Genomic DNA, 10,338 nt, shown 5'->3' with positions numbered 1-10,338 from the left:
GTGATGGTGAGTGATAATTCAGAGATAGTAAATGCTGGTTTAGTGATGGTGAGTGATAATTCAGTGATAGTAAATGCTGGTTGAGTGATGGTGAGTGATAATTCAGTGATGGTAAAAGATGGTTTAGTGATGGTGAGTGATAATTCAGTGATGGTAAATGCTGATTTAGTGATGGTGAGTGATAATTCAGAGATAGTAAATGCTGGTTGAGTGATGGTGAGTGATAATTCAGTGATAGTAAATGCTGGTTGAGTGATGGTGAGTGATAATTCAGAGATAGTAAATGCTGATTTAGTGATGGTGAGTGATAATTCAGTGATAGTAAATGCTGGTTGAGTGATGGTGAGTGATAATTCGGAGATAGTAAATGCTGATTTAGTGATGGTGAGTGATAATTCAGTGATGGTAAATGCTGGTTTAGTGATGGTGAGTGATAATTCAGTGATGGTAAAAGATGGTTTAGTGATGGTGAGTGATAATTCAGTGATAGTAAATGCTGGTTTAGTGATGGTGAGTGATAATTCAGTGATAGTAAATGCTGGTTGAGTGAAGGTGAGTGATAATTCAGAGATAGTAAATGCTGATTTAGTGATGGTGAGTGATAATTCAGTGATGGTAAATGCTGGTTTAGTGATGGTGAGTGATAATTCGGAGATAGTAAATGCTGATTTAGTGATGGTGAGTGATAATTCAGTGATGGTAAATGCTGGTTTAGTGATGGTGAGTGATAATTCAGTGATGGTAAAAGATGGTTTAGTGATGGTGAGTGATAATTCAGTGATGGTAAATGCTGATTTAGTGATGGTGAGTGATAATTCAGAGATAGTAAATGCTGGTTGAGTGATGGTGAGTGATAATTCAGTGATGGTAAAAGATGGTTTAGTGATGGTGAGTGATAATTCAGTGATGGTAAATGCTGATTTAGTGATGGTGAGTGATAATTCAGAGATAGTAAATGCTGGTTGAGTGATGGTGAGTGATAATTCAGTGATAGTAAATGCTGGTTTAGTGATGGTGAGTGATAATTCAGTGATGGTAAATGCTGATTTAGTGATGGTGAGTGATAATTCAGTGATGGTAAATGCTGGTTGAGTGATGGTGAGTGATAATTCAGTGATAGTAAATGCTGGTTTAGTGATGGTGAGTGATAATTCAGTGATGGTAAAAGATGATTTAGTGATGGTGAGTGATAATTCAGTGATGGTAAATGCTGATTTAGTGATGGTGAGTGATAATTCAGAGATAGTAAATGCTGATTTAGTGATGGTGAGTGATAATTCAGTGATGGTAAATACTGATTTAGTGATGATGAGCGATAATTCAGTGATGGTAAATGCTGATTTAGTGATGATGAGTGATAATTCAGTGATGGTAAATGCTGATTTAGTGATGATGAGTGATAATTTAGTGATGGTAAATGCTGGTTCAGTGATGGTGAGTGATAATTCAGTGATGGTAAATGCTGATTTAGTGATGGTGGTGATAATCAGTGATAGTAAATGCTGGTTCAGTGATGGTGAGTGATAATTCAGAAATAGTAAATGCTGGTTTAGTGATGGTGGGTGATAATTCAGTGATTGTAAATGCTGGTTTAGTGATGGTGGGTGATAATTCAGTGATGGTAAATGCTGATTTAGTGATGGTGAGTGATAATTTAGTGATAGTAAATACTGATATAGTGATGGTGAGTGATAATTCAGTGACAGTAAATGCTGTTTCAGTGATGGTGAATGATAATTCAGTGACGTTCAGTGATGGTCAGTCGTAGTGTGAGTGATCATTCAGTGGTGGTTCACTGTTGGTTTAGTGATGGTGATTCATAATTTAGTTATGTTCAGTGCTTGTAAATGATGGTTCAATATTGGTGAGTGAACATTCAGTGATGGTTCAATGTTGATTCAGTGATATTTTTGTTTTGATTCAGTGATGGTGAGTGATTGTTAAATGTTGAATTAATGATGGCGATTGATCATTCAGTGGTGGTTCAGTGTTGATTTAGTGATGGTGAGTGATCATATACTGTAGTCATGTTCAGTGCTGATACATAATGGATAAAAAATAGTGAGTAATCATTCAGTGATGGTTCAATGTTGGGTTTAGTGATGGTGAGTGATCATTTTGTTGTGTTTAGTGCTGGTAAATTATGGTTCAGTAAAGGTGAGTGATGATTCAGTGATGGTGAGTGATGATTCAGTGATGGTTCATTGTTGGTTCAGTGATAGTTGTGGATAAATCAGTGATGGTTCAGTGTCCGTTCAGTACTGGTGAGTAATGATTCAGTGATGGTTCAGTGTTGGTTTAGTAATAGTTAGTGATTAATTGAATGATGGTCCAGTGTTGGTTCAGTGATGGTGAATACTCAACTCAACCAAATCTGAGACTGAATTTGTAATGATTTGTACAAGCCAATTAGTTGGGAAAATCACAAGATCATGTGAGTGTGATAAAGCTAAAACATGTGGCTTTTACTCCATTAAAGTTGCTGTAAGTGAAAAAAACGTTCCTACTCCCTGAAAGATATTCTCACCATTCTCTGTGATAGCTCTAGACTCTGTAAACAGCTAACAAAAACATGTCCGCGGGCTGCCTGTCAATCATTTTGTGCATTCTCATAGTGTTGTAGCTGAAGTGGATCATTGAGGCTTTATGCCATTTTCAGATTTATAATATTTGTCAGCTGAGGGTGCAATTGTGGTGCTGCTGTATTTGACAGCCATGGGAACGCACAATGCTGCTCTACTGCTCGGTTTAGGTCTCAACGTTATCTTTGTAGGGCAGGTTTTTGGAAAGAGGGGGCGTGGTTAGGGCTCAGACTCCTGGAAATTCCACAATGTTAAAACCGCTTACAACAGCTTTAATGGGATAGTTCACCCAAAATGTTTAAATCTGTCATTATTTACTCACTCACATGTTGTAACAAGAAAACCTGTATAATTTTGTATTATTCTGCTGATCGCAAAAATAGATGTTAGGCAGAAAAATAGCCTCAGTTACCATTGACTTTCATTGTATGGAAAAAAGACACAAATAAACTAAATGGTGACAGAGGTCTAAAATGTCTGTGTGTTCCACAGAACAAATAAGTTAATATAGGTTTGGATTAAATGATGACAGTTTATTATTATTGTAGTTATTATTATTTGGTCAACTGTCACTTTAAGACAAATCAGTCAAACATCAGTCAACTGTGCTGGTATAATTGTGAATGGTGGTGAGTGATGTTCAAAGATAATTGTGAGTTAATCGTGAATAATGCTGAGTGATCAGATGATATAATGGTGAGCTGGTGTTTGTGCAGGTGATTGTCAGAAGCACCACCAGAGGCTATGAGGGAATCACACAGCAAACACGATCTCTTCAGTCTCCTCGGAGCTCTAGTGCAGTACAGACATCTATTCTTCTTCCTGCTCTTTTCCCTCAATGTGAGTCGCGAATGAGAAAGTTGGAATCGCAGGTGTACCAAGCGCATCATTCCTTTTAAGACGGTAATAACGGGAAGAAAGGGATTATATCGCGTCTCATTCGGTGATGGTGAGTTTGCGTCGGATTTCCTTCACATTTCTTCATTCATTGACCATAGACTGACGCTACTGCAAGAAATGTTAAACGTGGGCGACCCTTTCACTGCACAACATACAAACACCTTACGATTTTAGACGACGTGTTTCTTATTCGCTTAGCGTGTTTATTTTCTATAGATGGATTAAATATTCATAAAATGTGTGAATTCACAGAGAGACCGCATATATTATAGGCTATTTGTATTTATGTGCAGTTATGTTGGTATCACAGTGTTATGTAATTTAAATATGATAGATGGGTTTTAATTTGTCATTTCTTAAAATAAAAAAACATCCACATAATTACTTTAAAATTATGCATTTAATCCTAAACGCGTTTGTCGCAAGCATCGTATTCACATAAGCGTGTTTTTCTGAGGTGAATCACATAAAGCCTGTTAAGAACATGCTCGTGTCTTATTTTACCCCCAAGATCAGAAGAAAATAACAAGAACTGATGTGTGCATGGGGGGAAAAAAATACAAATATTCCATTAAAATTTTTGCACAGCAAAATCAATGTGTCCGGTCAGGAGAATTCTCATTATTAACAGTAATGAGAATCTAATGAGAATAATCAATGAGAATAATGAGAATGCAAAAGTTTAACATCTGGACTCATTACTGAGAATTGGAGACTGAAACGTGCTTAATTTTCATGAAAGAAATGTCACAATGCAAATACAATCTTAACGGTCCTAAAATGGACATTTTATTCTTGATGCAAAATAAAATTGCATATGTTTTTCTTTAGCTTTTTGGGTGAAATATGACCTATACATGAGCTTTGTGAGCAAACACATCCACAGAGGAAAACACACTTTTGATATGAACATGTTTTGATACATTATATGAATAAATCTCATTTGTGCCTGTGCCATAACAATGTTACCAACACATGTTACAGCAAGGAAACTGTAAAGCCAATAATAAGCATATTCCTCTTGCTTAATATCTGTTTTCTCTCTTTCTATCGCTTCACACATTAACATTGGTGAATCAGTCCAGATTTCTGCAGTGAATTTGAAGGCATGCAGTGACTCACAGCACAGAATAGTGTTGCCTTCAACGAAATCCAGCCACTTCTATATTCCCTTTGAAAATTAGCATCATATAAAAAAATCTAAATAGTTTGACATCACAGACCATATTAATTTAAGAGGTATTAAATACATGATTTCACTGATGATTGTGTGTATGGGTCAGGTTTTCAATTTGATTTCATATGATTTTGATTCACTTGCGTATGTTTTCTAAAAGTGTCTATTTTTTTTTTTTTTATATATGAATGCAATTTGACAATTCGCAACACCAATTTCTATACCACAACAAATATGAACTAATCAGAGTAAACATCGTCTACAAGTTCTAAAGCAATTATTAAAGACAATTAAAAAAGAAATAAAAGTAAGAACATAGAACAAATAAAACAAAAGAACAAAGATAGAAAACATTTGAAATATTCAAGAAAACATACAGAAATTGAAAAAGTTCTGAAATCTAACATAAAACTACTTAAATTACTGATCTTCACTATATGATTATAATACATTATATATTAATACTTTCTAATGCAGTGAGTGGTTTTGTAGTGTTTTTGTTGTTGTCGTTTGATTAATATTAACGACATACTAGACAACGGCAGCTCAATAGACCTTATTCACTGTAGCGCCATCTTTGATTTTTGACAGGAATGAAAACAAGGCTATGAGGGATCGACTAAGCACACTCTTCGTTCTTTGCTCAGAGCCAAAGATAAATTTAAGGGCGTTTTCACACCTGGCTTGTTTATTTCAGAACCTGGCGCTTTTTCTCCCTTGGTTCGGTTCGTTTAGGCATATATGAACATGACATCACACTCGGATCCGCACCAAAACAATCGCCTAAACGAGGTGGTCTTGGACTGATTGCAAACAAACTCTGGAGTGGTTTGCTCGTGGTAAGAATGTAAACCGACCTAATGGACCAACGAGTCAACCTGCATCACAATGCATGATCACAAAAATTTCTAACAAATACCCATAACATGCAATTCATTTACATGACCGTAAATGTTTTAAGGTAACATGATGCAAAAGAGGGTTAAACATTCGTGACATGCTGATAAGCTATAGCAATTAGATAAGAGATAGATATGCAAATAACCATGAACATACCTGATAAATCTTTGGTGACAAATTCTGTGGGTGAGCACGTCATGGCACACCATCTTTTCTGAAAATGTCTTGTGATTGCTCTTCTTCGAAACAAGTGCATTGCAATATTGTTGATCTGACAAAGCCTTGATTCCCGCTCAAGCTGATAAATTAATATAATGGTGATTAGAAAAAAATCCACTATAAGCCCACTGAGCTGTTATCTATCCATCTTGAGTCTTGCATAAACACATTTTGGTCCATTTGGAAATGTTGCTTTGTGAAAGCAATTAGGACCAAGGAGAAAATGCATTGTAACAATTTAGTCCCCGTTTCGGAACAAAGCAAATGATCTACTGGCCTGAAAATGCCCTTAAAGGGTTAGTTCACCCAAAAATGAAAATTATTCCATAATTTACTCACCCTCAAACCATCCTATGTGTATATGACTTTCTTCTTTCAGCCTAACACAATCGGAGTCATATTAAAAAATATCCTGGCTCTTCCAAGCTTTATAATGGGAGTGAATGGTACCTTCAAAAAACCTTTAGCTCAAAAAAGCACATCCATCCATCAAAAAGTATCCATATGTCTTCAGATGGTTAATAACGGCCTTCTGAAGAGAAGCGATGCTTTTTTGTAAGAAAAATATCTATATTATAACCTTATAAACTATAATCACTGGGTTCCTCTATCCTCTGCTCTTCCGTGTTCATCGCTTCTCACCGGAGCTTACACTACGCCTACGTCATAAGCTGGAACCCAACTCTCTCGTGAACGTGCGGACGGCCGTTACAACCTGTCCCTGAATGTCGACAAAACAAAAGAGATGGTTGTTGACTTTAGGAGAGCACAAGGTGAACACACTCCGCTGAACATCGACGGCTCCTCTGTGGAGATCGTCAAGAGCACCAAATTTCTTGGTGTTCACCTGGCGGAGAACCTCACCTGGTCCCTCAACACCAGCTCAATCACCAAGAAAGCCCAGCAGCATCTCTACTTTCTTCGAAGGCTGAGGAAAGCACATCTCCCAACCCCCATCCTCACTACATTCTATAGAGGGACTATTGAGAGCATCCTGAGCAGCTGCATCACTGCCTGGTTTGGGACTTGCACCGTTTCGGACCGCAAAGCCCTGCAGAGGATAGTGAGGACAGCTGAGAAGATCATTGGGGTCTCTCTTCCCTCCATCAAAGACATTTACAAAAAACACTGTATCTGCAAAGCAACCAGCATTGTGGATGACCCCACACACCCCTCACACAAACTCTTTACCCTCCTTCCGTCTGGCAAGAGGTACCGAAGCATTCGGGCCCTCACGGCCAGACTGTGTAACAGCTTCTTCCCCCAAGCCATCAGACTCCTCAATACTCAGAGACTGGTTTGACACACACGTGTCCTGAGTTGCACTTTAATTACTGTCACTTTATAACTGTCTGCTACCTCAATAACTGCTATGTGCATAGAACATTATCTCATAGTATGTTATGTTTACATTTTTAGAAACTGTCATCTTTTTGCACTACTGAGTACTGGTCGGCGCTGCACTGTCTATTGTCCTGTTCATTGTCAGTAATTTGTTGTACTGTCCTGTACTTTTTGCACATGTTTGCACGTGCACTTTATATAGGTATATATAGGTAGTTTATATAGGTATTTTATTTCGTTGTGTAGTCTCATGTGGTCCTATGTAGGTCCTTTGTTGTTTTTATGTAGCACCATGGTCCTGGAGGAACGTTGTCTCGTTTTGCTGTGTACTGTACTAACTGTATATGGTTGAAACGACAATAAAAACCACTTGACTTGACCGGAAGCCAGTGAATATTGTTTATAAAGTTATAAATATGGATACTTTCTTACAAAAATGTATCACTTTGCTTCAAAAGTTCTTTATAAACCCCCTGGATTACTTTTTTGATGGATGGATACACTTTTTATGGTACACTAAGGTACCATTCAATCGCATTATAAAGCTTGGAAGAGCCAGGATATTTTTTAATATAACTCCGATTGTGTTTGGTTGAAAGAAGAAAGTCATATACAACTAGGATGGCTTGAGGGTGAGTAAATTATGGGATAATTTTCATTTTTGGGTGAACCAGCCCTTTAAACAGCTGAGTAACAACAAACTGTTTGCGAACATTCAGACACCGGCCATGGCACTGGGGGAGGCGTTTGATGAGAATTTGATATGTGTTTTCAATGACTTCATGCCTCACTGTAAGAGTAGAATTTACACGAGATCAGTAAAAGAAGCTGTTTTAACTACTCGATGATGATTAAAAGTTATGTACAGTATATGCAGAAGATAATGTGTAATTTGTAATGTTTACATTCTACATTCATGGTGCTAATGAGTTAATGTGTTGTTATATGCTCTGATTACACTCTGTTATTGTAATTTATGATCACACTGATACTACTGCAAAGATGGGTGTATAAAAGAGTTTAAATGAGTAGAATACAGACAAAATAATGATGATAGGCATATACTTTGGGCAGATTTGTGAATGGCTTTCGACTGCAGATGGCACGTGAATGAAGCAGCATATCAAACAACAGTAGATTTGATTCCTTTTGTTGACAAATTGCATGACATGTTCTCTAAACGAACGATTGTATAGGTGTAGGGAAGTTTGCGCTAGCTCGCTAATAACTCTGCACACTGGTGTGTTCATGTTGACTGATCTTAACTGACTGAACAGGAATTCATTTTCGGCCTGCCTCCAGGTCACACCCACGGATGACGTGGACCAATGGCAGTAAGAAGGTGTTTAGCAGCAGGTAAAAAGTGTTCCTGAAAGTTTACGCTGGTGAGCTGTTACGAACCACTGAAACAAACTCAAAAACACCTTATTTTTGGTCATATTTTGTTCTAAATGACGTCACACCCTAGGCCTGCACGATTATAGCAATAATCATAATTGTCGATTATTTCCCTTTATATTGTAATCACGATTATTAATGTCGATTTAAAATATTAAATTACCGTGAAGTCATAAAGAAAGCAACCGTGTGGTTCTTCAGGGTAGCAGATTTGAATGGTGGATATCAGCTGCGCTCCAGTTTCTGCATCTTTTAAGCATTATATTGTATTGTATTTTATGAAATACGATTTATGAAAATCTTAAATCTACCAATACCAGCTGCGTGGCAAATGCGTCTTATTAGAGCAGACGTGATAACAATGACGGTGATTCCTGAAATATGCTATTCATGCCATATTCTTTATGTTGGCTACACCTCCAAAACACACTTAGAACAGTTAAGCTGAACTACTTTATTGCTATCTCCCATTACAGTGACTCCTGTCACTCACTGCAGGTTTACACTGTTTGAGATCTGCATTTCGACACGAGCTCAGTGACGCTCGGCACACTGTTCTGCACTGTTGATGCTCTCATTGAAAACAAAGCTGTCTAATCAGCATAATAAATAAATTATTTACACCGTGTCAGTGTCTTGATTAGAACTGGAGCGTTTTAGTTTTGTCGTGTTGCTCATTTGCTGTGTATTTAACATCTACGTTCAAAGCGAGGGGTGCAATATGCACTTAATCCAAAATAATTACAAAGTTCTTTTCGCTCTTGTTCTACAGCTTCTTTTTATGTGTCAGGTGATGTTTCTTCAGTATTACATTTTCGTGTGCTGTGCGATTGGTTAGGGATTGGTTAGAATACTCAACCGCTGCAAAAACACGTTGTAAATAAAAACCATTGATGCAACAGGAGCAGACTTAAATTGAACGCTGTAATCCTCAGTTTTCACGATTACATAATCGTGGCAGCCTTAATCGTAATCGTGATTCATTTTTCGATTAATTTTGCAACCCTATCACACCAACTACATTTTGTATGAAGTGTGCATGCACCTTTACTGTGCTTTTAATGACATGCACAGCTATCAATAATCACTTCCTGTAGATCACAACTAATTAAACTCGAGTTTTTTGTCTGTTGAATTTTTTTTTAAAGATATTTTTTCAATGTTTTGTCACCGGAACGATCCAAAAACACTTTAAACAACCATACAACCCATTAAAGGGATGTCTATGCCCCAGAGCCTCGTTGTCATTCCCGTCAAAAAAAAAAGATGGTGCTGCTGTGTGAATTTTTTATGCAAATCCATTTTTTTGTCCTGCTGTTTATGTTCATCATATGACATAACTGACTCTGTTGATTTTAAAACCTCACCAATATGGGCATTTTTACAGAATTTAGAAATGTGTTTTACCATTTATTGCATATCTGCATTATCGCTTTGCACTCGCACACAAAAGCACACACACATAAGCAGAATGGCATGGTCATTTAGCGTTCTGGTACCAAAATGAGGAAATAAAAGGTGAAAAAGGTTTTTTCAATGTTTTGCCAGTGGAAAGATCCAAAGCAATTGAAACAACATTACAACCCACTGACGAGACTAAATCTGTCCCTCACAGCCTCACTGTCATTTCCATCAAAAATGAAAGATGGCGCTACTGTGAATAGTCCATACCCTATGATTCATCCATTTCTCTTTTTTGGGGAACTGATGAAGATGAGTAAGACAGCAGGGGCTCGGAGGTGGAGGTGTTGTCTTAAAACACTGCGACTAGATTTTATACATCTTCAATTCGCTCTGGATCAGTAAATCAGGTTGACA

General features: G+C 37.3%; 1 protein-coding gene across 1 annotated transcript in view; it reads left to right on the top strand.

Moving 5' to 3' along the window:
• The first annotated feature begins 3,441 nt into the window (after positions 1 to 3,441).
• The window catches only part of LOC127645654 (pituitary adenylate cyclase-activating polypeptide type I receptor-like), a 49,540-nt gene continuing 42,643 nt past the window's right edge, over positions 3,442 to 10,338 (top strand). Inside the window, exon 1 of the mRNA XM_052129330.1 lies at positions 3,442 to 3,531. The gene's annotated coding sequence lies outside the window, so the exon portion shown is untranslated. The remainder of the gene's footprint in view (positions 3,532 to 10,338) is intronic.

This window comes from Xyrauchen texanus, chromosome 6 (assembly GCF_025860055.1).
Source record: "Xyrauchen texanus isolate HMW12.3.18 chromosome 6, RBS_HiC_50CHRs, whole genome shotgun sequence".
Classification (NCBI taxonomy): domain Eukaryota; kingdom Metazoa; phylum Chordata; class Actinopteri; order Cypriniformes; family Catostomidae; genus Xyrauchen; species Xyrauchen texanus.
The sequence above is the reverse complement of the archived record's forward strand: the minus strand, read 5'-3'. Positions and strand labels throughout refer to the sequence as shown.